The sequence below is a fragment of the Bombina bombina genome, chromosome 2 (assembly GCF_027579735.1).
Source record: "Bombina bombina isolate aBomBom1 chromosome 2, aBomBom1.pri, whole genome shotgun sequence".
NCBI classification, from domain to species: Eukaryota; Metazoa; Chordata; class Amphibia; order Anura; family Bombinatoridae; genus Bombina; species Bombina bombina.
This window is the reverse complement of record NC_069500.1, coordinates 410,921,826-410,945,905: the sequence shown is the minus strand read 5'-3', so window position 1 is coordinate 410,945,905 and position 24,080 is coordinate 410,921,826. Positions and strand designations below refer to the sequence as shown.

General features: G+C 40.0%; 1 protein-coding gene and 1 long non-coding RNA gene across 3 annotated transcripts in view; one reads left to right on the top strand and one right to left on the bottom strand.

The window, feature by feature from the left end:
• Positions 1-24,080, top strand: part of LOC128648939 (catechol O-methyltransferase) — a 267,952-nt gene that overhangs the window by 120,747 nt on the left and 123,125 nt on the right. Inside the window, exon 1 of one of the 2 annotated variants that reach the window (XM_053701923.1) lies at positions 9,653-9,811. The exons of the other annotated variant lie outside the window; for it this stretch is intronic. The gene's annotated coding sequence lies outside the window, so the exon portion shown is untranslated. Of the gene's footprint in view, positions 1-9,652; positions 9,812-24,080 lie in introns of those variants that run through there. 2 annotated transcript variants of the gene reach the window in all.
• On the bottom strand, positions 3,094-7,667 carry LOC128648940 (uncharacterized). The gene is made up of 2 exons (XR_008400634.1): positions 7,259-7,667; positions 3,094-3,712 (listed from the first exon to the last, which is right to left on the bottom strand). It is a non-coding gene; the product is annotated as an uncharacterized LOC128648940 (long non-coding RNA).

The window sequence follows — 24,080 nt, the reverse complement described above, 5'->3', positions numbered from 1 at the left end:
TAAGCACTGTTTTAAAGTCTAAAAAGGGAGCTAAGTCTGCCAATACCCATAGCGCAATTAGTCCCTCTGAGCCATCAACCTTTTAGGATTCTATGACCCGAGAGATTTCTGCCCTGTGTACTCAAACCACTTCACATGCAGTTCCCTGTGGCACAGCTAATTCTTCACCTGGAGGGGGCCTTTTTCCTGCGGACTTTACAGTGCAGTTATAATCGGCGGTGTATGCGGCCCTGAGTGCCCTACCTTACGTCGGAAACGTAAGAGAATGGTTAAAAATAGTTCTCCCGACTTAGAGTCATCTAAATTCCTATCGGATCTAGCCTGTATGTCTCAGCTATCCTAGGATGAGTGAACCTCTGTAGCGTCAGGGTGAACTTTCTGAGTCAGAGACGTCTGTTACTAAGTCTCCTCCGGTGGAGGAACCCTCCTTTAGATTCAAAATGGAACATTTGCATATTTTACTAAAGGAGGTCCTGTCTACGCTAGAGGTTCCAGAGGCTAAGCTACCTAAGGAACCTAAGATCCCTAAGTTAGACAGGGTCTACGACGACAGGAAGGTCCCAAAGACTCTTGCTGTACCAGTTCGTATGGCGAACATTATTAGTAACGAATAGGAAAGAATCAGAACTTCCTTTTCTCCCTCGGCAACTTTTAAGAAATTGCTCCCAGTCCCTGACACTTAAATAGAATTGTGGGGTTCCATACCTAAGGTGGATGTCGCCATTTCGACGCTAGCTAAGCGTATTACTATCCCCTTGAGGATAGTTTGTCCTTTAGAGAAGTTGGAAACTTTCCTGAGGAGAATGTTCCAACGCACAGAATTTTTATTCCAACCTGCGGCAACAGTAGCCGCGGTGGCGGGAGCAGCTACCTACTGGTGCGACTCTCTGTCTGAACTTATTGAGGTGAAATCTCCCCTCGAGGATATTAAGGAGAAAATTAAGGCATTAAGAATTGCTAACTCCTTCATCTGTGATGCGAATATGCAAATTATTTCGCCTGAACACAAAGGCTTCAGGTTTTGCGGTTCTAGCCCGCCGGGCTCTCTGGTTGAAGTCTTGGTTTGCGGATATGACTTCTAAATCCAGGTTACTTTCTCTCCCCTTCAAGGGGAAGATCTTATTCGGACCAGGTCTGGACTCCATCATTTCCACATTTACCGGATGGGATAGGCCACAGGATAAGAAGAACAGCTTGATTTGCCTTCCAGGCCTCCCTAAGTCCTTCAGTGGCCCAGTATATGGAGGTGATTGGCCTCATGGTGTCTTGTATGGACATCATTCCCTTTGCCAAATTCCATCTCAGACCCTTACAACTATGCATGCTGAGACACTGGAACGGCGACCATTCAGACCTGTCCCAACAGATAATACTGGACAGCCTGCCGAGAGATTCGCTCTCTTGGTGGCTCTGTCAAGATCAAACAGTCCAAAGGCACGGGCTTCTTGAGAACATCCTGGGGGATTGTTACTACAGGGGAATTTGCAGATATATGCTCCAGATGGGGGATGCCAGAGATAGACCTCATGGCCTCCCGTCTAAATGCCAAACTACCCAGGTACGGGTCGAGATCAAGGGATCCTCAAGCAGAACTAATAGATGCTCTAGCGGTTCCCTGGAGGTTCAAACTCATATATCTATTTCCTCCATTACCTCTTCTCCCCTGTGTGGTGGCTCGGATCAAGCAGGAATGAGCACCGGTGATTCTAATTGCTCCATCCTGGCCGCAAAGTACTTGGTCCGCGGATCTGGTGGGGATGTCCTCACCTCCTCCATGGAGGTTACCCTGTCGCAGGGACCTGCTACTACAGGGTCCCTTCCTACATCAAAATCTATATTCTCTAAGGCTGACTGCGTGGAGATTGAACGCTTAGTCTTAGCCAAGAGAGGTTTCTCCGAGAGTGTTATTGACACTTTGATTCAAGCACGACGCATCTACCATAAGGTGTGGCGAACTTATATGCACTGGTGTGAAGAGCGTAGTTTTTCTTGGCATAAGGTTAAGGTTGCCCGAATTTTATCCTTTCTCCAGGATGGACTTGAGAAGGGTCTATCTGCTAGTTCACTGAAGGGACAGCTATCGGCCCTGTCGGTGTTGCTGCACAAGAGATTAGCTGAGCTTCCGGATGTACAGTCATTTTTTTAAGTCCCTGACTAGGATCAGGCCTGTGTTTAGAAGGGTGGCTCCGCCTTTGAGTCTCAACCTTGTTCTTCGTGTGTTGCAGCAGGCTCCATTTGAGCCAATGCATACTGTTGACATTAAACGGTTATCCTGGATGGTTCTGTTTCTGTTGGCTATTGCCTCTGCTTGCAGGGTCTCACAGATTTCTGCCTTGCAGTTTGATCCCCCTTACCTTACCTGGTTTTTCACGCAGATAAGGTGATTTTACGTACTAAGTTAGGTTTCCTTCCTAAGGTGGTGTCAGATCGGAACATTAATCAAGAGATTGTTGTTCCTTCCTTGTGTCCCAATCCTTCCTCCATGAAGGAATGTTTGCTTCACAATCTAAATGTGGTTCATGCCTTGAAATGTTACCTTCAGGCTACTAAAGAGTTCAGACAATTTTCATCTTTGTTTGTCATCTATGCAGGTAAACGTAGAAGGCCACTAGGTCTTCCTTGTCTTTCTGGTTGAGGAGTGTCATCCGCCTAGCTTATGAGACAGCGGGACAACAGCCTCCTGAGAGGATTGCCGGTCATTCCACTAGAGCAGTAGCTTCTTCCTGGGCTTTTAAGAATGAGGACTCTATGGAGCAGAATTGTAAGGCGGCTACCTGGTCTTCCTTACATACTTTTTCTAAATTTTGCAAGTTTGAGGTGTTTGCTTCGGCTGAAGCAGCTTTTGGGAGAAGGTTTTGCAGGCTGTGGTACACTCAGATTAGGGTCCGCCTCCTTTTTGTTCCCTCCTGTTATTCCTTCAGTGTCCTCTGGAGCTTGGGTTTGGTTTTCCCAACAGTAAGGAATGAAGTCGTGGACTCTCCCTGCCTTATGGAAAGAAAACAAAATTTATGCTTACTGTAGAATCTGCTAACTTTTGGTTGCTGTTTCCTCACTAATATTACCTTTATCTTAGGAAATCAGGACACTGCTTGATGAAATTATTTCTTTTATTATACAGAAAATAAGTATTTACATAGAAACAAGTTGCTGACTGATGTAAGGGAAGGTGGAAAAAGGGAGATAGATGGAAGGGAATAGGTGAGTTAGAAGAGCTTAGCCTACATACAATGGCAACTAACTTATATAGTCATTCATTCTTTCCTTAGGCTATTGATGATAGGAACAGAGATTTAATCAGAGCCTTGTAGTTTATGACACTACCTGTGAGATGCTAACTGTTTGTAAGGGTTGTAAAATGTGTTTGTGAATTATTTTCTTCTTTTGAGGCATTATTTTGATAGAGAATTTGCTCAGATCTCCAACTGGTTTTTCCCCAAACTTGTCTTGTCACCTCTGTACTGAAACAAGCTGGTAACTGTAGGTCAGAATCACCAATGCTGTTCTTAATCTGCATTTAACCGTTTAAGTCCTTGATGTTGTAGATAAATGTCCCTTAGCCTTTCAATATCCAATAATGTCCATGGAAATAACAGTCTGATATTAAAGTTAGGTGTGTTCATAAAATACAACATTCCCCTCTTTGATCATTAAATCACTTATGATCATAACGTTGTACTGCTCGCTTTATAGTTTCTTCTGTGAGTGGGTCAACCTGAAATAAAACCATTCATTCACATCCATACTAAATATTAAAATGCAATTCCCTTACAATGTGTAGCACATTCTATCAATCACATTATGAATAGGATGATTAAATCAGTTTTACAAATACAATATATATTTTACCCGGTTAGAATTAACAATAATCTGAGATGTATATAAAATCATCAGCATATTCAGAATAATTATACATATGATACAAATTAATTGTTACATATCACACACAATCTTTATGACTACTACTAGGAGTAGTGCTCAAACTTTGCAAATTATTTTCTGGCATATTGTGAGATTTGAATGTTATACATTTGTGACAGATAATAATTTATTAATACAGAACGCCTGCTATCTGAGGTCATAAACAAAACGTAGCATATAGCTTTGCAAAACATGTATACTACTGTCTTTAACATTAAATCATAGTATTATTATCTGTTTCAAGGCATGCACAGTGTCTTATACTACTGGTCAGCACTTAGAGACCTATAAGTAGACAATGTTATACTATTTAAACATAACTGGCTTATAAAAAAAAATTACTGAAAAACATTGCCCAGTGTGACAAAACAGATTTAAAATAATAAAAAAAAACTCATACGGAAGCATTTAAAAAAAGGCTGCTTATTGTGTTAAAAAGGTAGAAAAAGCGAGAAAAAATAAAAATGTCCTTAAAAATACAAAAATGGTAGTGAAGGGATCCCCCGTTTGGTTCCTTGATAGAAAAGGAACCATATTACAAAAAAAAAAAACATTTTTACACATATAACACAGGGAAGACACAGAACAAACACAACATAAAAACAGTACATCACACAAAACACGTTGCTGCTCTCTTTAAATATAACCGCGTTCTTAAATAACAAAATTTGGGTTTTGCATTGAATTATCCAATTTAAAATATCTAGTCTTCTCAACAGAAAATGATTTCTGCTTCTTTGGGTGATGGTATAGGTTGCTTCTGTAAGTAATCAGAATTGTTAGTTCATGACATTAAGTAACACAAACAAAAGAACATTGAAACCATGACTTTTAAAATAAATTGGTTATGATCCATTGTTTGCAAACAATTCATTGTTGCTATTACATTTATGTAACTGATGAGCTCATTATAAAGTACCACGTGGTCTTTAAGAAAAAGGGGAAATGCATTTCTTTATACTATAAACATATTTTATTCATGAATAGCAACCTGTGAATAAAAATAAACAATTACAAAACTTTTAATTTCTTTAAGTAGACTGTACAAAGTTCACTTCTCTTCAAGTAATAGCCCTAAAAAAAGAAACATAACATTAATATAGACATATATACAAAGTAAATAAATGAAACAAAATAAATCTCTACTTGCCTAAAGTAAAATTCTACCATCACTATACATGGAATACAGGGTAATAGAATGTAGAGAGAAGACAACAGATTTCTGCAATTAATTGGCAATATACACAGGCTGAGCTAAATCGAATATCAATAGATGCATTGCCAATTGTGTATAATTAAACAGTGCCCAAAATGGCCAGTTTATGTAAGGCATCTGAAATGGAACATTTGTCCCTTCTTTTTTAGATGAGGGCTCTTTGCAGTTTTCCTGAGTGTCTTTTTTAGAAGGGGGCTCTCTGCAAGTTTGCTGACATATTTATTTTCCTTCTTAGTAGTTTCTTCTATTACTTCAATCTTTGTTAAAGGAGATATATTCTGTTCCTTTTCACCTTCAAATATATCACTGTATTTTCCCTCCTTACTTAAATATGATATTTTGTTCTGCCTCCTAATGTAATTTTTATTCCTGGTATCTCTCATTGATGTCACACATTCCCTCATGATGTGCCCAAACTTTCCACATTTAAAACAACGTCTCAAAAATCTCTGCTTTCCCTGACTCTCAGTTAGCATAGATATATTATTATGAGTAGTATTCTTATGCTTTGAGTCTTTAAACCAGTCTTTAAGTATGTTAACAACGTTTGTATAGGAGCTGGCATTTCTAAGAGTGATTCTTGTACTACTGTTAATTAATGTGCATTTATTTGCCATAGAATACAGAAAATCTGCATCATCTGGAGACATGTTAGGGCAGTTATAAGTTATCTTATACAGTGCAAGGTACTCAGTGCAAAACAAAATTGGGTCATCTCCTTCCTTTAAAATTGCATTTGCTATGGCACTGGTACCTCTGGCATCACAACACAAAAACACAAAACGTACTGTAATTCCTTTAATATGTCTCCTAAATTTCCCCAGTTTGCATCAACATCAGGAGAAACTTCTTTATGGGTGCCTACTGGTGCCCTTAGCTGTGCAGCTAATTGTGATGGCAACCAGGCCCTGAGCAAAGCACATGCATCTCTGTTGCCTAAATTATACTGAGTAATATCAGCTTCTAATTTATTAGAAAGGATTACAGGTGGTGTGGAGGTATCAAAGAGACCTAAAATACAGCACAAATTATTATGGTCTTGTATTGTAAGGGGGCAGAGTTACTATTATTTATTTTAGTCTGTAATTGAGGGTTACTTTGTCTGCATTCTATTTGAGGAGTTAGAATAGAGGGGACTTGGTTTAAAATTAACAAAGGACTGTCAGGATTGTTAGGGGTTTGTCCATCTAGTTCTATAGTTCAGCTTTCATTACCATCTACTTCTAAAGGACACACATGTACTATACTACTCTTGTAATGGTACATTTGTCTTGTATCCCCTGTGCTTTTAGAGACAAGATACATTGTTCTTTATTTAACAGTTGTGATTCAGACTCCAATAAGTCTGCCTTAAGTGATGCAATAACATTTTCTCTTTGCATTTCCTTTTCTTCCATACATGTTACTAATTGCTCTCCCATTCCACACCTCACTTCACATTCATTAAGCCTCTCTTGTAGCTCAGCATTCACTTTAGTAAGTTTGTCTTTCTCTTCACTCAGTGTATCACACTCGTATCTCTTTTCAGAGGAACTAGCAACAGCCATAATAGATTGACCAAGTTTATCCAGCTGTTCTATGATAGCAGTTCTTTCTGCCTTCCATTCCAACTCTTTCTGTTCAGCAATCTCTTTCATTCTTAGAAACAAACTCAGTATATTACTTAGCTCTCTTTTTTCTATGTATTTCTACTTAGTTCATTATTGTGCTTTTCACGTTGTTTAATTATATCATAAAACTGACGTGTTAATGGATCTTCTGCACATGTAATAAATGTGACAGAGGCATATTTCTTAATGTATTTCTCAACCAGTTCCATTCTTACTAACAACACACACACCAGATTCACACAACACACTATATACAGAACAAATGTACACACAAGTACACATCTAACATCAACAAACCTTTTACATTATTAGCCTAAAATCTAGACCTAGAGGGATTTCCTTTTGAGCTGCATGTAAAACTGGGCTATGCCTATTACACTTTACTCTCAGAGATGTCTGGTTACTCTGTTGTTTTCAGATTTTAGTAAACCTAATTCAGCAAGAAACAATTAATACATTTACTTTTCTGTAGCATACAGAGACATATTATAAACTCAAAGAAACATATACTTACGGTACTTGCAGCTTTCTCACTACACAGTGCCTTGCAGATCTGCACACTTCCCACACAGGTCTGGTTCGGCCTCTATTCACAAAGAGTTCTTGCAGCTCCAGTACTTAAGTTTAGCAAATTCAGCTGTAGTTCAACGTGGAATTAGTGATTTATCCACGTCCCGTATGGGGTGCCAAATGTAGAATCTGCTAACTTTTGGTTGCTGTTTCCTCACTAATATTACCTTTATCTTAGGAAATCAGGACACTGCTTGATGAAATTATTTATTTTATTATACAGAAAATAAGTATTTACATAGAAACAAGTTACTGACTAATGTAAGGGAAGGGAAGGTGGAAAGAGGGAGAGAGATGGAAAGGAATAGGTGAGTGAGAAGAGCTTAGCCTACATACAATGGCAACTAACTTATATAGTCATTCATTCTTTCACACAGCCCAGCCCACACTCAGCTGTACATTCCTCAGTCAGAGACAAGATGACTTTATTATATGAGTGGGGGTAGGAGTCAGTTCCTTAGGCTATTGATGATAGGAACAGAGATTTAATCAGAGCCTTGTAGTTTGACACCACCTGTGTGATGCTAACTGTTTGTAAGGGTTGTAAAATGTGTTTGTGAATTGTTTTCTTCTTTTGAGGCATTGTTTTGATAGAGAGTTTGCTCACATCTACAACTGGTTTTTCCACAAACTTGTCTTGTCACCTCTGAACTGAAACACGCTGGTAACTGTAGGTCAGAATCACCAATGCTGTTCTTAATCTGCATTTAACCCTTTAAGTCCTTGATGTTGTAGACAAATGTCCCTTAGTCTTTCAATATCCAATAATGTCCATGGAAATAACAGTCTGATATTAAAGTTAGGTGTGTTCATAAAATACAACATTCCCCTCTTTGATCATTAAATCACTTATGATCATAACGTTGTACTGCTCGCTTTATAGTTTCTTCTGTGAGTGGGTCAACCTGAAATAAAACCATTCATTCACATCCATACTAAATATTAAAATGCAATTCCCTTACAATGTGTAGCACATTCTATGAATCACATTATGAATAGGATGATTAAATCAGTTTTACAAATACAATATATATTTTACCCGGTTAGAATTAACAATAATCTGAGATGTATATAAAATCATCCAATAATGTCCATGGAAATAACAGTCTGATATTAAAGTTAGGTGTGTTCATAAAATACAACACTTACCAGATAAATTCCTTTCTTTCCTGGCATGGAGAGTCCACGACCCCGCCCGTAAGGTATTTTGTTTGGGCGGCTCGCTTTTTATACTTCTGGCACCTTTATAACCTGATGTTTCTCCTACTTTTCCTTGTTCCCTCTGCCAAATGACTCGGAGGATCGGGGAAGTGGGAGGGATATTTAAGCCTTTGGCTGGGGTGTCTTTGCCTCCTCCTGGTGACCAGGTGTTGTATTTCCCAACAGTAAGGAATGAAGTCGTGGACTCTCTGCCAGGAAGAAAGGAATTTATCGAAGTTTCTTCTTATTTTTTTATTAACAATTTCGGCCAAATGTATTTAAAGTAAATATAAAGTTGAATGAATGAGTGCCCGTTTTTTTTTTTAAACAGGGGCTCTTTCATTCATTAAACTTTATATTGCAGCGTGTTTTTTTTTTAAATTCTTCCCTTTTTCTTCAGGAAACCCAGACCTGCGAACCTCCACCCGCAGCTCCTCTGTATTTAGCACATCAATGACTAAACCGGCTTCCTCCAATCATGGCGTGCACCCCGTAGCTTCCAGCTCGTTAGGCCACGCAACGATTTGAAGAAGCCTGTTTCGTGATCGATATGCTATGAGAAGCGGGCGCAGAATCGCCGGTTTGGGTTTCCTAAAGAAAAGGGTATGTATTTAAAAAAAACGCTTCAATATAAATTTTAATGAATGAAAATGCCCCTATTTTTAATAGTATTTTTAAAAACCGGGCACTCATTAATTAAACTTTACATTTACTTTAACCTATGCTAAACAGTTACACTCCTAAGCAAACTTAAACTCAGAGCTAATTCCTGTGACACGTATTACAGAAAGCATAGGTGCTCCTCAGCCAATCAGTGACTACAGAGGAACGCTCTGCACCAGTGCTTAATTTTGCATTTGAATTTGTAGTGTCCAGACAAATAATGTTTTGTTTGTGATATCTGATATATCTATTTTTAAATTCCCAAATGTTTTCTCTTTTTCATTAGCAAGTATTGTTTGAGAAAATAATTAAATTCAACATTGTAAATGTCTTAAGTAATTCCTTTATATTTTCTTTATCTGCCCTTTAAATACAGTGTGTTTAAATAGTGACTTGCACATTCCTTCATGGTGTATGGAATCTGTAAGGCCGTTTTTCAGCAGTAGTGGGTGGAGAATGGAAGCAGAGAGCAGGGACCTCACTCCTTGGAGTTCTCTGCTTATCAGTGCCCAGAGCACATTTACTGATGTGATGAAATGTGATTGGAGGCTGTTGCTCGCACTCTGTATAAAGTTCACATCAATCCCATCTCTGCAGAGAACTGGAAGCGAGCTCCCTGTGTGAGATAAGCAAGGTACATAAAAGGATTGTTTATTTATTGAGGGGTGTTATTGTGCAGCTTATGCAGTCAGCGAAAATGTACAGTGCTGAAAGAGCAAATTGACCCTGGGCTCTGGCAACAGAAAGCTCTATATTTAAACTTTCTACAGTAGCTTTTTTTTTATAACTTTTATCTATATGAAATGAGACAAAAATTGAGACTATTACTAAATAGATTGTTTCTAAATGATTATGGACACTGTTTTCTCTCTAAGGTATTTAAGCTATGTATGTATTAAGTATGGTGCAGTTGGTATGTATTATATATATATATATATATATATATATATATATATATATATATATATATATATATATATATATATATATATATATATATATATATATATAGGGTGCATTTATTATGTATGCAGTAGCCTGCAGTTAGTATGTAGTAGGGTGCAGTTGGTATGTATGTATTTATTTATTTATATATATATATGTGTGTGTGTGTGTATATATATTTATATATATATATATATGTGTGTGTGTGTGTGTGTATGTATATATATATATCTATATATATATATTAAATTATGTATGTATGTATGTAGTAGGGTGCATTTATTATGTATGCAGTAGCCTGCAGTTAGTATGTATGTATGTAGTAGGATTCAGTTAGTATGGTATGTAGTAGGGTGCATTTAGAATGTAGGTATGTAGTAGGGTGCATTTATTATGTATGTAGTAGCCTGCAGTTAGTATGTATGTATGTATGTAGTAGGGTACATTTAGTATGTATGTATGCAGTTAGTATGGTATGTAGTAGGGTGCATTTAGAATGTAGGTATGTAGTAGGGTTCTGTTAGTATGTATGTATATACATATGTAGTATGGTGCAGTTAATATGTATGTAGTAGATTGCTGTTAATATGTATGTATGTATGTATGTGTGTAGTAGGGTACATTTAGTATGTATGTATGCAGTTAGTATGGTATGTAGTAGGGTGCATTTAGAATGTAGGTATGTAGTAGGGTTCTGTTAGTATGTATGTATATACATATGTAGTATGGTGCAGTTAGTATGTATGTAGTAGATTGCTGTTAATATGTATGTATGTATGTGTGTAATAGGGTGCAGTTAGAATGTATGTATGCAGTAGAGTGCAGTTAGCATGTATGCAGGGTGCAGCTTGGGATTCTATGAAAAGGTCTTTCATTCAGCATTTCATTCCAAGCAAGGCATTGACAGAGAAAAAAAAATCACTGGGCGCCACAATATTTCAAAAAGAGAAATTTAAAACATTCAGCATTTGTTTAGTGTCATGGCTGAGATTGTATATACAGAGTGAGTCTGCTGTTTGTTTTTCATTGCATATAAAGAGTGAGTCTGATGTTTGTTTTTAATTGCAGAAACTTCCCTGAGTTCCCTGAAATTTCTTTTCTCTCCCTATTCTAATGTTTGTTTTTCCCTGGGCTCTTCCTTCCCCTATACGCATCTTGCACACTATGACTCAAGGGGTCACATTTCAAACCCAGCACACACATTTGAAAAAGCTTATTTAGCTGATCTGACTTCCATTTGTGTATAGAAATGTATGCTGTGCACATATTTTCTGTCTGGTTATTTTTTTTGCTAGCAGGCTAGTCTTGTATGTCAGTAGAGAAATATGCAGTGTCAACAGGATATTGCTGCTGTATAGTACACAAGTTTATTGTATAAAAAAAATAAGTGCAGAGAAGAAAGACCATTTATAATAATCATTTGATAATGTACTAAATGCTTTGGGTGTAAAACATGTTGAGTTGTTCTCAGTAAACTATGTAGCATCCCAGTTTTATTGAAGTGAAATAAATTTCAGTGGTACAATAGCTCATACAGTCCTGTATAAACTCCTGAAGAGCACAAGCTAAATCAGTGTGTGCTGATACTCAAAGGTTTCCAAGTTAGAAAATTGGTTTCACAAGACAGGCAAGTTAGCCGATCTGGTGAAAGTAGCTGCATAACTACATTGTGAAAACCTCAGTTCTGTATAGTGGGAATGATTGTAAAAAAAAGTTTTCAGAGAATTTAAACCAACCAAGCAAGACAAAACTTGGCAACTATCAAAGACTAAACAAAATACATAGATCTATTTATGGTTCGTTCTGGTTCAAGTGATAAACGTTAGTGGGTTATTGTGTCACTAAAAACAGAACCAACGCAGAAAAATACAAAATAAAATGAAAGGTCCGTGCACTGTTAAAAGAAGGGTTTAATATACTGTACTCTCATAAATATTTGTGAAGAGCACTGACAGCAAAGGCTGAAAAAGGTCCAACATTTTTAAGTCTTGTTTGATCAGCATAGCAGTTCATTCAAATTATAGAAAAATTTTTGCAATGTACTTCTGTTTGCAGGAATGCAAGAAATTACAGTCAATGGCCCACCCAGCAGAAATGTTCTCTGAGAAACCATCCCCCTCATTTTGGCTCCTGTTTCTAAACCATCCCCCTTCATTTAAATAGCCTGTCTGTGAATTAGGCAACATGCTATGGTTCAGTCAGAAATTTACTGACATGGGGCAAGATTACATATGCAGCGACACCGGTTTTTACGCAGTTTTGGTATCACATATACAGTGTAGCATACAAGTTACGCGCGTATATTTTACCCGTTGCCCGCATTTTTTACTCCCATAAACTAACATAGATTTGGCGTCGCCATTCAGTATCACCTATTCAGCGCAAGGACTTACACGTGCAGAATTGAGAAAATCGACTACATTTTCATCTCGCCACACATAGGCATGCGCAACAACCCTTGCACTGACTAAAAAAGCAACGTAACTCCCTTGAAGCTTTAAAAAAAAAAAAAAAACATTCAAGCAGCATCTCAAATAGTTAAAGGGACAGTATACTATAAAATTGTTTTTCTCTTTCCAATTACTTTTTTTTACTAGCTGCAGAGTATAAAATGTATGAGATTTGCTTTTTTTAAGGTTTATTTGTGTATATGAAATAGCTGATTTTGTGTTTTCAAGTCACAACCTAATAAAATGGGTTGAGCTTGAAGGTATAATTAGATCTCATTACTTTATCACATTGTGTACATATACCTGCTTCTTTATTTTATATCTGTTCATAAACCAATCACCAATACTTGGAGAGAACAATGGAAAATTAACATTTTATTACCTTATCTCTTCTAGAACCCACTAAGAGTGTAATTTTTTCTACTGGCTGTGTTAACACAGCTTGGCCTTGAGGCCAAAATATTTACGCATGGGTGGGGATACCACAGGCTAAATAAAATATTTCAAATGCAATCATAAGGGTAAAGGAAATACTTGTAAACAAGCAGGTAAAGTGGATCATTGGGAACAAATTAAAGGGAAGAACATTTTTGAGTAAACTGTACCTTTAAACCTTGCTGCCTACTTAATTATTAAATTCAATATTCCTCCTCTGTCAACCGCATAACCTCTCACTTGTAGCCTTAAAGGGACATTCCAGTCAAAACTTAAATGCACATTGATGAATTACACATTTGAATAGAAACATATTTGCAATATACATGTATTAGCAAAAATGTTTCTAGTAAAAGTTATCACTGTTTTAGTGTTAACATTTTTCTCTGCACGTGCATGTGAAGCTTAGCTAGATATTGTCACTGCACCCACATTTCAAATAATGTAGCTGCTCAGATCATCACTGGGGCTTGTATAATGTCAGCAATTAACAAATTGAGTCATTACCAGATGGTACAAGCACCTTAGGCTCTCTATGCAAGTGCTGTGTTTAAAATGCTGGTGCACGGTGCATACTTAAATACACTTTTGAAACAGCTATAGCTTTTATTAGAAGCATTTTTGCTAATGCATGTATATTACAAAAATGCTTCTATTCAATACCGAAATGCACCCATGTGATTTCCAATTTTGGCTGGAATATCCCTTTAAAACACCTAACAATGCACACCCTATCAGTAACATCAGTATTATATATACCCTTGTGTCAATTTATATTAGATGTGAGCTACATTGATTTACATCTTATAAGTGAATAATACTATATGTACCCTTCATACACAACTATGTGGATGTGAGTTATAGTACAAGAATATGTCAAAAACATGATAATATTACCTGTTTTTTTATTGCCATTTCAACACAGGCCATATTATATGTTTTAACAATATTAGTGTAATAAAACACACCTCACATGGATGTGTATGACAATTAAATGATAAATAACAGAGGACAATGTTTATGGTGAACTATAATAATATTTATTTATTTTTTTTACTTATTGGATGAGGGAGCTGAGGTGCCTGTAGTGGATTGCCTTGTTCTCCTTGTTCTAGTAGATTCTGGTGTTTTTGCTGCTGTGCTGGCCACAGATGATAGGCTGGAGGCAGTGTCCTGCTGGTGTGTAAAGTGCTTAACCAACACACCCAAAAGTTGATTTTGTTGTCTCCATCTATTGTCCATCTGCATCTACATATCATGTCCCTCTGCAGCTCTATGCTACGTCTGTGTAACCTCTCTTGGCCCCTGAAGAACCCCTCTTGGCCTCTGTGTATGCTCTCAGTCCTTGTGACGAGCCTCCTCTGGAGTGTTATGTATTCCTCACCCAGGGGAGAATACAATGCATCCACAGATTCTTGAGCAACAGGGCTGGCAATGTTGGAGAAGAGGTGATGCTTGTGGATGTGCTTCTGCTGCTTAAGGGGCAGCTGTAGTTTCTGCTGCTTGAGGGGCAGCTGTAGTTTCTGCTGCTTGATGGGCAGCTGTAGCTTCTGGTGCTTGAAGGACAGCTGTAGCTTCTGGTGCTTGAGGGGCAGTTGTAGCTTCTGCTGTATTTTCATCTGCAGATGTTGGAGCTTGTCCCAGGGAAGAGGATGGTGGAGCTTGTCCCAGGGAAGAGGATGGTGGAGCTTGTCCCAGGGAAGAGGATGGTGGAGCTTGTCCCAGGGAAGAGGATGGTGGAGCTTGTCCCAGGGAAGAGGATGGTGGAGCTCTCATAGATTATTGCTATTCCCACTGATGACCAGTGTGTGACAACTCAGCCTCTACAATAGACACATCCTGTGACGTAGTCTGTGGGTAATATCCATGATTGACATGAGACTGTGATTGTGTTGTGGGGGGTGTAAATACATGGACCCTTTGTGTCTGTCTTGGCACCCCCTCAAAACCAAAGGGAGGATATTCCTCTGGCCAGTAATATTGCCAGGGGTCTTATGGCAATGTCGGTGGCATCACTCCCGGGTCCTCAACTGAAGCCATCCAACTATGCTCATTCCTAGGAGCACACTGTTCCTGCGGTTGCCTGAAGACTTGTGGTGGTGGTGGTTGTTGTGGTGTTGGCATGGCTGTTTCTATCCTTGTGACAGGAGGTTCTGTGGAGGAGTTAAAGTATAAGAGGGATTAGTACAGTCAGATATATGTCCATGTGAGCATACAATGTACATTGATACATGCTAGGGCCTATACTGATTCACATGTCAAACTTTAAAACATGCATGTTCACATTGTGAGTTGGTCTATGAGGGATTTGAATATGAGCAGTATATGGGGATGTGTTTCATACAATAGTTATGTGTACATGTCAATGATGATATAATGTGTTCTTTAAGTGACACTATGGTCGCACAATTTACTTTAGCTTGATCTAGGCACAGAACCTGCTTTATTGAGCTAAATGTATTAGAATGGCTATAGTGTCCATTTAACGAAAATTCTACACGTGGCTTGTGACTTGTGTTATTCTGAGACATGTTAGTATTGCACTATTCCACCTCACATCATGAATTGTATTGTGTTATGTAGCATTAATGTTAAGTATTATTGTAGATGTTTTTGTTAGTACTCCCAAATACCATGCTCCTCATCATGTACATGAATGTGTAATATTAAAGGATGTTGTATTGCAATTGCATATAATACAGGTGTGTGGGATGTTACTCACCAGCATGATGTGCCCCTGGAAGTCCACGGACTGCTCTGATACTCGGGGACTAGGGCTGCACGATTAATTGCACAATGCGATTAATCGTGATTTTAAATCGCCGCCGTTTTCAATCGTGGGAGTATGCGATTTTTTTGATAAAAAAAAAATCCTCCAATGTGCCTGACTGTACTGCATTGAGGATTTTTTTTTTGGAATTAAAAAAAATTGCATACTGCCGCGATTTAAAAATCATCATACGATTAACCGTGCAGCCATATTACATACCCTAAGTTTCAGACTGCAGACGTCCCTAGGGGGAAATATAAGTAAGTGACTTTCCTTCCTCTTCACTCTCCTGCATGGGCTCTGCTTTTAGACATAGATTGATCGGCTGCTACTGAGATCACAAACAGAACCCGTTTTTATATATAAAAATTGCATACTCCCACGATTTAAAATCGTGGCGATTTAAAATCACGATTAATCGCATCATGCAATTAATTGTGCAGCCCTATCACGGACCTGCGTATAATCTCCTGACAGGTGTTGTATTCCTTTTCCAGGGATGGCCCACCACCTGTTCCCTTCAGGTGGATTGCTTCCTGCGCCATCTTCTCTTTGACCCGCCTCTTACAATCATTCCACCTCTTTTTCAGGCCCTCTACAGTCCTCCTCTGCAGGGCCACGTTGTTGACGGCATCTTCTACCGCCATCCATGGAGTCCTTTTTTTGGCACTTCCTTTGCCCTTCTCCTGCCCGAAGAGGTCACTGTAGTTGTCCATGATAGCCTGGACTAGGGCAACATTTTCAGCAAGTGAGAAGTTGGAACATCTCAGCCTCTCATCCTCCATGGCCACTTGGCTTCCTCCCTATGATGTCTCTGGCAGTGTGGGTTCCTCCCTATCCTCTCCCTCCTCCCCCCTTCTGTCCCCATGTGCACCCTCTGTCCCTCTCCTGGATGTGCCTGATATCTGGGGCTCTCTGGCATCTCTCCTCCCATCACCCATTCTGGCTCTTCCTCTCCCCGCTCCACTTACTGTCGGGGGGCCCACTGCTCCTCCTGTCCTCTCCTATTCTCTTCTCCCTGCCATCCTCACATTAATCACACTACACACCCTCCCACTCACACTCCCACTCACACTCCCAGTTCAGTCACACACAATCACAACCAAGCACTCAGCCTATCACACTGTTAAAATAAAATATGTGAGGTGTTAGAAAAAAAAAGTGTGGTGTATTTGTATATGTATGTATGCAATGTGTGCAATATGTCAGAATATGTGTAAGTAAGTGTACAAGTTTACTCAATCCACCAATGCGACCTAACTAACTATTTATTCTCCATGGCCGTGTGTTGTAGCTCAACGAACATTCCTAACACAGGCAAGAAAATGTCGGTTGCTCAGGGGTTTATATAGGGATTTTGAATAGCGTCATTGCATGTCGCTTTTTTAGTTTAATTCTGGTTTAGTTTTTTACGCGTGTTATCCTCATTTGCATAAAACTACTCTTTATTGACACTTTACGTGGACATAATACTGATGTAAATTACTTACGACGACAGAAAGGTGTATTTGCGCACATTTTTGAAGATTGCCAGTTTGTCCTACTTACGCCAGTCTAGCATCTGACGGCGCCGTATATGCGATACCCCGATGTGCGAGGTGAAATTACGGGCGGCGCGGGTTTTAGAAGTTGCGCTGAAGCCTGCGCCGCATATGTAATCTCGCCAATGACCGGTATTTTTAAGGTTCAAGTCAAAGTTGAAAATAAAAATGTAAGTATAGAAATAACGATACTATGGCTAAACTTCTTCTAAGTGTATTGAAGTCTAATTATAAACTAATTATTATTTAAAAACAGTTCTAGCAGCTTTACTTCCTGATTTATGCTGTATAATTATTCAAATGTATGCACATGGACAGTATTTTTTTTGAGAAACGGTGGGAACCCTATCCAATACCTAAGTAACATGTAATCTGCTTAAAGTGAAGGTAAAGTTACCTGGGTCTCAATATAGGATATCATTCTTTGTCCAGAAATACTATGACTTTCATTCATCATTTTTTTAACAATTTGCTTGAAGTGAAGTTATCGGCATAATAAATAATTTATTTTTGCTTTTCAAATTCAACCCGTAGTTTAATTATTTTTTTTTCTTTTGGTCACGTTTTAAAACTAACCTATTGAAAATGTGGCCGTTAGGTGGCCGTCTTCCTACGTCATCCGCCTCCTTGTAATTCTGCGCATGCAGTAACTTAGTTTGGGCTAGATCGCTATACTTGCTCGCTCCCGTTTCGCGTATGCATTTAGCAATTCTTTAGGAAAGGATATCAGAAAGGATATCGCGCATGCGCAGTAGATAGAGAATCGCCCATTTGCACATGCGCAGTTGATCTGGGGATCGTGAACGCGCATTGGAAACATGTATAGAGCGGGTGGGACCTCTCTGTACGTCACTCATTAGAGAAGAAGGAAATAGCGGTTGGAAGGAGTAAAGCTACTAACGGTATTGATTGATATTTAACTTATTTAACTAATATTTAGCTAATTGAAGTTAATAATTATTGATTTGTGTCTACAAGAGGTTCCAAATTTACCTTCACTTTAATTTTTTAAGCATGCTAAAACCCTTAATACAACTGGTGTTTTACATGTTTTTCAAAGGGGTTTTTATAGATATTCATGGAAGCAATAGATACACAGCCAAAATCAGTAAAAGATGGCAGCTAATCAATTCATTATGTTTGTGATAACTGCCTAATGTCAGTGTAATAATATCAGTTCATAATGTTTGCAATTAACAATTTTATATTATGTTGGTTACATTTATAATTATCAATTTGAACATGTACACATACTTGCAATCAGAAATGAACATTCTTTGTTTCATGGTTGCATGTTTTTATTAATATGTAAACAGGACATTAGCAACAAATTTATAATGAAAAAAGCCATCAGTCATAATATGCTGTGCATGACATGGTAAAAAAATTTTTTTGAAGAGTTCAAGACTATTACATAATAAAATATGCTTAAAGTGATGGTAAATCCTAGCATTTGTGAAATGCTAGGATTTACCAGTGCAACAAATAAAGGGGACTTTCAGTCATGAAGTAAAAAATAATTCATGCTGAAAGTTCCTTTATTTGACTGAAGCGTTTGCCTGCTTTTTTGCTGTGAGGTGACTTTTCCACCTCTTAGCCAATAGGGTGTTAGCTATCCGGCATGGCGCCAGCTGGCCCGCACAGCTATTGGCTAAGAGGTGGAAACGTTACCTCACAGCAAAACAGTGGTCTGCCGTTGGCTGCCTGAGGAGCTTAGTGCGACGAACATCATAGCAAGGATCATTTGCATTTCCTTGTCCCACTTTATCTCTACTCCTGCCTCCAGCTTTGTACTGACGCATTTGTACCAAGTCCTCCACAACTGCTTGTATAGCCCTGGAATGATAATGTTAGCCCACACAATTGCTTATTGTCACAAAAATCACTTTTTAAACCCTGCACAATAATATCCAATCACCCATCCATTTGTTGCTATAATAAATAAGTTGTGTCCAACAACGCTAAGTAGCTAATGTTAAAAAGCTCATTGTGTGTGTAAAGAAAGTCACAAACAAAGGTGCGGGATGCTCAAGCCAAGCTCTTTTACCGTGGCATTTCTTCTGTGCCCCAATTGTACACACTAATAGGGATGGTGAGGTTCCAGGTACTCCAGGAAAGACCCCCAAAAAGGCCTAAAAGTAGTAGAAATCCCCAAAGGTCCTGGCACTTTTGAAAGAACACTCCCCATTTATCTTGTTCTATTTTCCATCTTAAAGTGCGAGCTATGGAGGACTCTGATGCGTTAGAGGGTACTCCCTCTTTTCTTAAATCTAATACCTGTTTTTATTGTAAGGAGGCTACGGTATACCCGCCTGCTCAATTATGTTTCACATGCCTTGATAAAGTAGTTATATTTTACAAGACAAAGATGTTTAGTACCAATGAGCCATCCACCTCTGAGGGGTCTCCGTCCCGTGAGGTGCGTTCCCTGCAATCATCTTCTACTACACATGCAGCCTCCTATTGCACTGCTAATCCTCCTTCGGGAGGGGCCCTCTTACCACCAGACTTTTCTAAATAGTTACAAACGGCAGTGTCTGCGGCCTTCAGTGGTTTACCTTGCCCTGCTAAGCGCAAGTGAAAGGTAAAATATTGCTATCCTTCCCAGGGGTCATCTGCCAATTTGTTGGGTTTATCTGATACTAGATTATCCGCTGATGAAGATGCCTCTGATAGTTCAGAGAATGCTCTTTCTGGGTCAGAATCTGCTGCCTCTAAACCTCCAGCTGCGGAGGAACCAGACTTTAGATTTAGGATTGAGCACTTATGCTTTCTGTTAAAGGAAGTGTTGGCTACGTTAGAGGTTCTGGAACCTAAATTACCCGAGGAACCTTCTATTCCTAAGCTTGACAAAGTTTATGAGGACAGGGTGGTGCCACAGACTTTTCCAGTTCCCGTATAGATGGCAAATATTAAGAATAAATGGGAGAGACTTGGATCTGCTTTTTCCCCTCCTTCTTTTAGAAATTGTTCCCCGTTCCAGACTCTCAATTAGAATTGTGGGGGTCTGTCCCTAAGGTGGATGGAGCTATCTCCACGCTTGCTAAGCGCACCACTATCCTGCTGAAGGATAGTTCATCATTTAAGGAGCCCATGGATAAGAAGCTTGAAACTCTATTAAGAAAAATGTTTCAGCACACAGGGTATTTGTTTCAACCTGCAGCGGCAGTTGCTGCGGTAGCTGGAGCCGCTACCTATTTATGCGACTCTCTATTGGAGATGATCAAGGTGGAAACGCCCCTCGACGAGATCCAGGAAAGAATTAAGGCCTTGAGGGTAGCTAATTCTTTCATCTGTGATGCAAACATGCAGATTATTCGCCTGAATGCCAAGAATGGCTGAAGTCTTGGTCTGCGGACATGACTTCAAAATGTAGATTACTTTCCAAGGGTGCCTTCCTATTACAGGATAAGAAGAATAAACCTAAAGGACAAAGACTTAATTTTCGTCACTTTCGTTCAGATAAATCCCAACACCAGCAGCCCTCCGCGAAGCCTGATCACTCTAAGGGAACTTGGAAACCATCTCAATCTTGGAATAAGTCCAAGCAGAACAAGAAGCCCACCGAAACAAAGTCGGCATGAAGGGGCAGTCCTCGATCTGACATTGGATTGTGTTGGGGGCAGACTATATCTCTCTTTGTGGAAGCTTGGTTGGGGGACTTGCAAGACCCTTGGGTTCTAGAGGTCATCGCTCAGGGTTACAGAATAGGTTTCAAATCTCATCCGCCCAGGGGCAGATTCCTCTTATGAAAGCTGTCTTCAAGACCAGAAAAACAAGAAGCTTTTCTAGGGTGCGTGAGGGATCTCTCCTCCCTGGGAGTAATTGTGCCAGTACCTCTATCAGAGAGAGGTCTAGGGTACTACTCAAACCTTTTTGTGGTCCCAAAGGAGGAGAGTACGTTTCGCCCTATTCTAGACCTGAAGTGCCTAAACAAGTTTTTGTCAGTCCCATCATTCAAGATGGAGACAATAAAATCTATTCTGCCCCTAGTTCAAGAGGGACACTTCATGACTACGATAGACTTGAAGTGATCCTTGTGAATTGGTACATGAAGGTAAGCATCCTTCAAGTTCTTAAGATTCGCTTTTCTGGACCAGCACTTCAAGTTTGTAGCTCTTCCTTTTGGTCTGGCTACTGCTCCAAGAGTATTTACGAAGGTTCTGGGGGCTCTGCTTGTGGTGTTGAGGTCCAGAGGTATTGCAGTAGCACCATGCTTGGACGACATCCCGGTCCAGGCTCCGTCCTGCCAGCTGGCAGAAGACCATTCAAGAGCTCTTCTTCAATCTCATGGAAGATAAATTTAAGGAAAGAGTTCTCTAGTCCCCAATACCAGGGTGGAATTCATGGGCACGATAATAGATTCTATATCCATGAGGATATTCATTACAGAACAGAGACGTTCCAAAATTACTTCCAATTGTCTTGCCGTTCAGATTTCCTCAGGGCCATCTGTGGCCCGCTGTATGGAGGTAATTGGGCTCATGGTGTCCAGCATAGATATAATTCCATTCGCCAGGTTCCATCTCAGTCCTCTTCAGCTTGCATGCTGAGGCAATGGAACAGCGACCACTCAAATCTGTCACAACAGATTTCTCTGGACAGCCGGTCGAGAGAATCGCTCTCTTGGTGGCTCTGTCCAGATCGCCTGTCCCAAGGGACAACCTTTTTGAGACCATCCTGGGAGATTGTAAATACGGACGCAAGTCTTTCAGGATGGGGAGCCGTTTGGGGTGCCAGAAAGGCACAGGGCCAGTGGACTCGAGAGGAATCTCTTCTCCCGATCAACATTTTGGAACTTCGATCTTCAACGCACTGAAGGCTTGGTCTCTTCTGGGTTTATCCCAGTTTATCAGATTCCAATCGGACAGCATTACCTCGATGGCTTACATCAACCATCAGGAGGGATCAAGGAGCTCCCTAGCAATGAGGGAAGTATCTTGGGTTCTAGATTGGGCGGAGCCCCACAACTGCTCGCTGTGAGCGATCCACATTCCGGGTGTGGACAACTGGGAAGCGGATTTCCTCAGCAGACAATCCTTTCATCCGGGGGAATGGTATCTCCATCCCGAGGTGTTTGCGGAGATTTGCAACAGATGGGGAATGCCGGAGATAGATCTCATGTTGTCCCGACTCAATTCCAAGCTACCCATATACGGGTCGCGGTCCATGGATCCACAGGCAGAGCTGATAGATGCATTAGCAGTGCCTTGGAGGTTCAAACTAGTTTACATCTTTCCATCGTTACAACTTCTACCTTGGGTAGTGGCCCCCATAAAGCAGGAGCAAGCTTCAGCGATCTTAATTGCTCCTTCATGGCCGCGAAGGATGTGGTTTGCGGTTCTGGTGGGGATGTCCTCATCTCCTCCATGGAGGTTACCTAGTCGCAGAGATCTGCTGGAACAGGGTCCCTTTGTTCATCAGAATCTAGATTCTCTGAGGCTTACTGCGTGGAGAATGAACGCTTAGTCCTAGCCAAGAGAGGTTTTTCTGAGAGAGTGATTGATACTTTCATTCAAGCTAGAAAGCCGATCACTTGTCTCTTCTATCATAAGGTGTGGAGGACCTACTTATTCTGGTGTGAAGAGCGGGGATTCCCCTGGCATAAGGTCAGTGTGTCCAGGATTCTTTCCTTTCTCCAAGATGGTTTGGAGAAGGGACTTGCCGCTAGTTCCTTAAAGGGACAGATTTTGTCTCTATCTGTGTTATTACACAAGAGGCTCGCTGAGCTTCCTGATATACAGTCTTTTGTTCAGGCTCTGTCTAGAATCAGGCCTGTGTTTAGACATTCCGCTCCTCCTTGGAGTTTAAATCTGGCTCTTAAGGTTTTGCAGAGGGCTCCGTTTGAGCCCATGCATTCAGTAGACATTAAGTTACTGTCTTGGAAGGTTCTTTTTCTACTGGCTATTGCTTCGGCACGCAGAGTCTCCGAGATGGCGGCCTTGCAATGTGAGCCTCCTTACCTAATTTTTCATGCTGACACTGCTGTTCTTCGCACTGGGTTGGGTTTTCTCATTAAGGTTGTGTCTGATCGCAACATCAATCAGGAAATTGTGGTTCCTACCTTGTGTCCTAATCCTTCTTCTTTGAAGGAACGATTACTTCATAATCTGGATGTGGTTCGGGCTTTCAAATTCTATCTTCAGGCCACGAAGGATTTTAGACAAACTTCGGCATTGTTTGTTGTCTATTCTGGGAAGTGCAGAGGGCAGAAGGCTTCTTCCACTTCCCTATCTTTTTGGTTGAGGAGCATTATTCGCTTAGCATATGAAACAGCCGGACATAAGCCTCTTCAGAGGATTACGGCTCATTCAACTAGATTCATCTTGGGCCTTCAAGAATAAGGCCTCTATGGAACAGAGTTGTAGGGTGGCTACCTGGTTCTCCTCACATACTTTTTTCAAAGTTTTTCAAATTTGACATTTTGCTTCGGCTGAAGCAGCTTTTGGGAGAAAGGTTTTGCAGGCTGTGGTGCCCTCAGTATAGGGTCTGCCTCTCTTTTACCCTCCCGTTTTCATTCAGTGTCCTCTAGAGCTTGGGTATAGGTTTCCTACAAGTAAGGAATGAAGCCATGGACTCTCCTCATATTAAGATGGAAAACCTAAATTATGCTTACCTGATCATTTCCTTTCCATCTGTATGAGGAGGGTCCACGGCTGGGCGTACCAACATTTTTTTGTTCTTCTGGCACCATTTATACCCTGATATTTCTCCTACTGTTCCTTGTTCCCTCAGCAGAATGACTGGGGGATGAGGGGAGTG